The sequence below is a fragment of the Ascidia mentula genome, chromosome 1, assembly GCF_947561715.1.
Source record: "Ascidia mentula chromosome 1, kaAscMent1.1, whole genome shotgun sequence".
Lineage (NCBI taxonomy): Eukaryota > Metazoa > Chordata > Ascidiacea > Phlebobranchia > Ascidiidae > Ascidia > Ascidia mentula.
The window spans coordinates 22640127-22648902 of record NC_138566.1 but is presented as its reverse complement, the minus strand read 5'-3'; positions in this window follow the sequence as shown (position 1 = coordinate 22648902).

The window sequence follows — 8776 nt, the reverse complement described above, 5'->3', positions numbered from 1 at the left end:
GAAATATCTTGCCATCCGTACATTTCATCAAAGTCATTGCCGTAATTACCCATGATCACACAATGTTCATTGGCCCCATTTGGTTCTCCTGATTCAACATCCCACTGCGTTTCGTCAACATTAGTTCCGTCCATCCAACGAAATTTCCTGGTGTCGCCGATTTCTGTCGCTCCAATGTAGAAGGAATACGGATACTCTGTCAATAAAGTCAGTAAAACATATTTTAGGCAAGATACTGTCAACATAAACAGCAAATTTCACAAATACCCAATAAAATAGTAGTTCACGAATAAACTTTACCTGTCAATTTGCGAACATTCTTCACAAGAAAACTTTGTATAGAATCCGTCTTAAAATTAACAACGTTGGCGTTGCCGATTTCACATGCAGTAACAGCTTCCTCAAACGAACTGACTTGCTCGTAAACAATTAGGTATTCGAAATGCTGAAATCTTTTCCAGTCGCTGGCAAAAGCACTTGTTATAGAAACAACAATCAAGTACCAAAACGCTTCATCGCAAAAACTTCTGCAGTATCAATATCTAGTGGTACTAAGGCAGTTTCAACGAATAGGCTACTCTCTGAGCTTCACAAAGTTTGACATTGGCTGTAAATCCATTCAGCTGGTAAGTCGAAACAGTACAAAAGCGATCAAGCGAGGCAAATATACGCTCACAGGAAAACTGCTTTCGCATGAAGGCTTAACAGAGCGTACGACTATATTGCGCGTTGACATAAACCGTTAACGCTACCATACAAAGAACTATTGTTAGCAATGAAACATTAACAAAACAATAAATGCGAAGAAAAAAAATAACTACCGAGCGATAGTATCGGCATCATCGAAGACATAAACGTCCATACAATGCACTGTTCGAATCAACATCCAATGCACACTGTTATCCTCCAAAAAGGCATTTGCAAAAGTTCTTCAATGTCATGTGTTTTGAACAGTCAGAAAAACAATTATTATCACAACAGCTTTGATACAGAAATCATCAATATTAGGATATAAAAAGCTGAATCCAGTTTTTCCATAAGAGTTGTTGTGAGATTTAAACCGAAAGCTCTGTGAAAGCATCAATTTCTATGGAATCGGTGCCTTTTATGTTTACGTAAAATGGATTCTTCGACACAGAGGCACCAGTATCACCTAAATATGGGATATTTTATGTACCAATCACGGTTTGCAGAGGAAATCCGCAAATAATTAATTTACACGAATTGCATTGTTCCACTCAAACCTAAAGAGAGTGTCATAATTTCAACAAGTCATAAATAGTACCTGCTATTTTCTTGTATGCATGTTCATTTTGTAGTTGTGACGAATTAACGTAGCGGCAGATGCTTTCGGCAGAATTGTAACGTTTTGTTTCGGTTCACTCCTGATTAAATTGCAGTTTTAATCAAATTGCGATTTGTGGTGTAGATTTGAGGTTACCGTTTAGCGTTTCTCTGTTTCCAGATCACAACACAGCACACAATGTTTGTTATGAACAAGAACACAACAGCAAGTATTAAGACAATGTGATCGCCTGAAGCAACAAATCGTAGTTATTGTTACAACTTTTTATGCCTTTTTTAATATGTCCTACTTTTAATAAAAATTAGTTTACTGCAAACTTACTGCACATTTCCTTTCCCATCGTGTAAATGCAGAGCGTTTAATAAGTTTGCAACGAACATTATATCGTTACTTTGGTGCGTACATATCTTACCCCGAAAACAACTGCAACTGGATGGTTCTGAAATTGTCATTGAAACACTTTCTTCGATTGTTGATTCTACACAAAAAATGTTATGGAACTAGTTTTTTAGATATCGTTTGTGTTACACCACGATACATACCATACGAAAAATGGTCGTTCATTGTCGTTTCCATTATATATATTGTGGGAGGTAAACTTGATGTAGTTGTTATTTTTTGTGTTGTTACAGGCAATTGTACTACAGTTGTTAATTTTTGTGTGGTTTCCATGGAATTAATTTTGTTTGTTAACAGTTGCGCTGCGATAAAACACTTGAAATTATTGTATGATATATGTGCAAGGTTTTAGTCCAACATGTTGTGTGTATAATCACACTAAATACAGTGCACAAAATTTTCGGTTAAGTACCACTAGATACGACTAACGAATATTTACATTCAATGATTCTTTGACAAAAATATTTTGATATTTTTGAACAGGGAACATCTCTCCATCTGAATGTTGAATCAAGTTCATAAATCCAACCCATTATCACACAATTCTCATTTCCTCCTGAGTTGTTTGGTTCCCCATTATTCCACTGTGCAACATCAACACTTGTTCCATCTGTCCACTGAAACCTTTTGGCGTCTGTGACTCTCGCAGCACCGATGTAAAACGAGTATACATATTGGTCTGAAACATTAGGAACATGCCAACAAACAATTTCAAAAGCGAAAGGATTATAAGCGGCGTACAACTAAAACACCCCTAAGCACTTTCTAATTCAAAAAACCGAAACAAATTTTCTTGTTCACGAAACCGAATTGAGTTTTAACATTTAAAAAGTTTTACCAATTGTTGACCATCTTTCTTCTGTTGCGTTTATCTTTCCGACAAGAAAATTGAACACTTGAGTTGTTTTAACATTTGCCACATTAGCATTTCTTGCAGCACATCCACTTTGAGCTTGAGTATAAGAACGGACTGCACTGTTTTCGATGTAATACTCGTAACCTCCAAACTGGTGCCAGGTTTGGGCTTTACCGAGCAAAGCTAAACCTGCGATCAAGCGTATATAAATAAACCTCTCCATCGCACATGATATATTGATCAAGAAAACAGTGCACGATACAAAGATTTGTCACAATCCACAACAACGTTTCGTCAAGTAAACGTAGGCTTCAACCCACATAGTGTGTCCAACAGAATGCGTGAAACCACTCCTCTGTATACATGCATTTACTTTTAATTCACCTAGGAAAAAGAAATTAACCTGCACTCGGATATCATGACGTTACATGTTCATAGGAAAAAACTGGTACTCAAACCATAGCAAGTAAAGATTTTACAAACTGCAAACTTTTGTGGTGACGTCAGAACATTTTCAAAATAGCAGAAGTGTAGGATTCTTTATGTTGTAAAACTTTGCTAATCAAAGTTTCAAAAAATTGTCAATGCCTTCACAATTTAGGGTTTGACTGAAGTCGGGCGCAAAGATTTTATGTCCAGGACAAAAATTGGTTGGGAAAATCACAACTTTGTTTTTTTAAATGAAGTTTTTTAACACAATATCGTTCAGTTCCATTCAGAACAAAGAAATACGAATTAGTATCTGTGCTTCACTTACGTTTTCCTAGCGGTAACGTCTACTAACTGCAACAACAAAAAAACTTTTTATTTGTGATAATCGTTATCAAGGGGGTTGATTTGCATAGTGCAAAGGGCACAAGCGAGCTTATGCAAAGGTCAATTATATCATCTGATCCCCTTAAGGCGATTGTTTTCACATTTCACTCTCGTAAATACATGACTGCTATTTAAGCTGTCGCAATCGTGTAGCACAGAACGTCACAATCCCTATGCCTTGCGTCTTGTCATGTAGGTGGAATCCTCGCCTACTGAAGATAACACGTAATGTTTTTCACTGTAGATAACTCGTAAATGTTTGCAATAGATTTCAACACATTTGATGCAGTGTTTTATGTATGGTCCATCGCAATGTTTTGCAAAAAAATTACTTTAATGCTTAAAATGGGGTTTCTCCATGAAATAATAACTAGGGATGCACCGAAAGTTCGGTTTGCCGAATTTATTCGGCCGAAACTAAGGTTTTCGCAATTATTCGAAACTTTTTTTTTGCATGTAACGCTGAAACGCAAAGTTAGAAAAGGTCAAAATCATTGTTTAAACTGTACGAATATGTTCGTTGCATTTGTTCACTTTCACAGAAATGATAAAAATCAACTTTAAGCACTTATGGTACAGAAGACGAGGTTATTGTTCAAGCGCCAAAAAAGGCTGTGTGATTGGATAAGATGTAATCCAGTATATGTTTTGTTTAAATTTATTGCGTTTAAAGAGATGGATACCAAAATTAATTTCGGTTTATTCGGCCGAATTAATTCGGCAACTTTTGCCGAATATTCGGTTTCGGCCGAATATAAAAATAGCTGTTTCGGTGCATCACTAATAATAGCAGACTAAATGCACAAACGGAACACTGATGAAAACAAATCCCAGCACAACACAACCAAAGTGGAACATTCAGTAGTTAATTTTGTTTATGACGCAGTTTTAAGTCATCTTGTGAGCTCTTGCTGAAACACGTAGGTCGCACTTACGTAATCGCCAGTGATCTGTAGTAAATATTTGTCAAGACTGCATGTACATGTCAAGTCATCTGAGTAAACGCACTTTCTTCTTCTACGGCACGTGATCAATGCGTGTAAAAGCGACATGTTTACATACTTTTTCTCAAGTATGACAACAAAAGCCAATACAACAGAAATTATAGCAATACTGTAAATGTTGAACTACTTGAAACGAAACATCAGTGTAACATGTGAGCTGCTCATAAAAAAAGCGCAAAATCTTTCATCTGAATCATGCAGACAATGTAATAAATCATGTAGACAAAACATTGAAACTAAGCACGCGAAATTGTTTGTGATGGCAATTAGACAGCAAAGTCAGCACATACAGCTCCATTACTCCTTGGTGTGTTCAGTTTCACGTTCACGTAAGATGGACGCTGGTTAGCTGACGTACCACGAATACCTGGCAAAATTGTTTCAATTATAAACCAACTAAATGTTATTTAAAACAAATTATTCTATAATTGTATGATTGCATAAACATATGCCAAGGTTTCCGAATATCAGTTTTAGCCAAAGCACTTCATAATAACTCGTTTTACGATTTGTACTTTGGACTTGTATCCGCATGGGAACGACTGAAAAAAAATTGGGGGGAAAATTTCTGTTGTGTTATTTATTCTGCACTTCACCTAATATTATATCTTCATATCGGTGTTGTTGTTGTTGTTGCAACAGATCGAAATTTTCGTAGTTTCCTGGTGTTATTTGTTGACGATGTGGTTCTTCTTGCGGTATTAGGTGTTGTACTCTTCCAAAAATATTACCTTTTAAGTTTCTTTGAGATGGTAAGGCTTATATTAATCTACCTTTTTCCTTTTCGCAGCCTCCATATCACAATACAACACGCAATGTTTGTCAAAAGCAAAGTCGCAACGGCAGACATAAAGATGATGCGTTCAACTAAGGAAAATACTTAATTTTGTTTCTTGGTTTTTGTCTAGATATGGTTGTAGTTAAACACATTTAAATAAATTGTTACTGATGCTGCCAGGCATATTTTATTGCTGAATACTGCCCTATAATTTGCCAGAAGGGCAGTATTCGTTAAACACATTGCTTGCTTTTATCAGTTGAGTAAAAGTGTTTGTATATCCCTAAAATACTTTGGCGAGACAGGATCACAAGTCTCAAAACTTACTATCAAGAAAACTGGCTCTCGATATTGCTTCGGTTTTTAAGGGTGAAATTGTTCGTTCGCTGGTTGATTCTGAAGGGAAAATTGTTGTAGTTTTTGTGAACATGAATAGGATGAAATATCACTCTATTTACGTTCTTTTCATACGTTTGGTAGGAGATAAAGGATATTCAAATTTAACTTTGCCTTAGTCACTACGCAAAAGTAGTTATTTTACAAAACATTCATAATTATACACTTGTTTCGTAAAATATAAGCCAGATAGTAATGCCGACAACAAGTTTTGATGTATAGTTTACTGTAATTTACGAAAAAAGGATACCAACCATAAGATAATCGCTGGTTTATTGTCTCCGAAATATGTGTTGTTGGAATTGATGTGGATTCAGTTGTTTTCTCGTAACTTGACAAGCGAGACGTAAATCCAGTTGTTAATTTGTGTGTTGTTGGATGCAGTGTAGATGAAGTTGTTTTTCGCGTGGTTTGTAGAGCACTTGTACTAATCGTAGTCTGATATGATGTGCTTCCTGAGAAAAAAACTACGCTTATTTTTTACCGTTTACGGCATGTATATGTTATATTTCTTGTTAAAATTTAAGACAATAATTGTGTTACCTTCATAGTTTTTTCGACAAATATATCTTGACCAGTATGAGCAGGGAACATCTCTCCATCCGAATGTTGAATCAAGTTCATAAACCCAACCCATTATCACACAATCCTCATTTCCTCCGCGGTTGTTTGGCTCCGATCCACCCCACTGTGCTACATCAACACTTGTTCCATCTATCCACTGAAACTTGTTGGTTCCCATGACTCTCGCACCACCGATATAAAACGAATAGGGAGAATCTGGAAGAATACTCCAATGTAGTCGTTTTAACACTATCAATTCGAGTACAAACATAATGTGAAAAAAATTGAAATGTAAACAATCTTTTTCATCTGTAACTTGGAAATTTATACTAGATTTTGTGAAATGGGAACAATCAGTTCAAAGCATTATATTTTAAAGAATAATATTTGGTATGAAACTTTAGTTAACAATTGCGTCAATAAGTAATTTGACAGAAAATGACTATATATTGCATGTAGTGTTTACCTGTTATATTTATCTGGCTGATAAGAAAGTGAAATACATCTGTTGTTTTAACATTTGCCACATTAGCATTCCTTGCAGCACATCCACTTTGAGCTTGAGCATAAGAACTGACATTACTGTATTCAATGTAATACTCGTGACCTTGAAACTGGTGCCATGTTTGTGCTTTGCCTTGTAAAACCAAACAGACACCCACAGTTAAAATCTTCCAAACTTTCATTCTCACGACTTACACAACAGTGACTGATTGAACATAGAAGAATCCATTCACTTTCCAAAACATTCACAACTGTACAGACGCACGTAGGATTCCAACCCACATAGTGCAATACGTATCAACCAAATACAAAAATAGCAGTACATTGAATGCATGCTATTTTTCGCAGCACATTTCATCATGCTTACACATATGCCATTAAGTTCCTGATAAACTCGTTTATTGTGCGGATTATTGCCTCCATGCCTTCATTTTATAGAAATTGAACTCAACAAGAAGTTTCTTTATATATTCTATGTCTTTAGATTTAAATGCAGTCAAATGCAAGAGCAAGAAGCTGTTATTTTTTTGCAATTCCTGAGTAACGAACTAATCAATTTCATCCCATTGGCTTCAAATATTGCAAGCAGATGCGACAAGTGAGATAGGAAAATTTAAAATTTATCACAGTTGAGACCGGTGTGTTGCCGGGATAATCTAGCGAAAAACTATTTATTTAAGTTGAATTAATATAGCACATTCGTCGTTGTTTTCTTGCTTCATAGTCGTGTGGTACCGGCCCCAGTCAAAAGTTGGACATCAATAGGGTCGCATATTTATCCAAATACTCATATTTATTCAGCTTTCTGCTGTGAAACAAAATTATTCGTTTCCTATGAAAAAATGGGGGTATGGTCGATAAAGATCGTGGGAAATTAATTGGCAACCTCGTCTGGAAAATATCAGGTCTGCAGTGTTTCTTGTCAGCTTTTCCGTCATGTGAGATAAACAATGCAATATTGCTGGCATGGTGCAATATTGTAGGCATAGTGGTAGACTGCTAATATAGTATGCATTATGTCCGCACACGGTAATCTGAAATAGTGAAAATTGGTTGGGGTGGAAAGTGGCTCACGCTATGAAAGGGAATTGAATCTTTAATTCCCTGGCATTGGAGTACCTGACCTCCCATGCACTTTGACCTTGTAGCCTGGGTATTCCGGGGTTACATATTCGATCCATTACTTGACCCGAACCTCACAAAACATCTGAAGCAAAATTTCTAGAAGGCAAATACCCAAAGTCAATTGTTGGGCAACGTATGGACAATGACGTTTATGAACCTTTTCCTGTGCGCTGCAGTGAGCACGCGTAAGTCAGTATCCACTTCAATGGCTATAATGTTTGGTAAATATTGAAAGCTGAGTCTGCAAGAAATGTTTGTAAATCCCGCTGCGACCATTCTTCTCAAATCAGCAATTGCTTCTTGCACAGCATAAAAACCAGCAATGTGTACAAAGTGTATTTATTCACAGATTTTGAGGCAAAATCCACTTTGTTGCACTACACTAATATCAAATAGCTTTAAGTTTCGACAAAGAGGTTGCAGATAACAAAAGGGTTTACAATAGGCCATAATTTCCAACCAAATTCGGACAACTTAGAAAAAGGCAATACAATCAGCATTTCATATCTTATACATAGCACTGTGATTTCAAGAATTAATTTATAGTTTTGACGTCATGGTAACGTCAAACGTTTAAATTGCAGTTGTTAGGTAACTGATGTCCTCTTCTTTACATTGGACATTAAACTGTTCGAGATTGCGTGAGAAGGGCCGAAGTACAGTTTTGCTATCGTTCGCATCAGCAGTTTTCCTGTTTGCTTTGACGTCGTGTGGTCAGCCGCCTTTTTCGCCTTTTTCTGTCTTGCCAAGCTGAAAGCCGAATGCCTGCACATGTTCAGGTAAAGCTCAGCTTTTGCACTTGCTTCTTTTCTGTAAATATTTATAAAAAAACGCTTATTACAGTAAAACAGGCAGATGGAGTTGAGGTGCAATTTTGATCACTAAATTGTGTTAGTCAGCGTAAGACATTATCTAAATGTGATTTTGCTAAGTCACTGTTGTTGACCCTTGAGTATGGTAAAGTGTTTAACTTTGAATGCTCTAAGATATTTGTAGCGAATTAACGTAATCTGAGGCATTGTAAATAA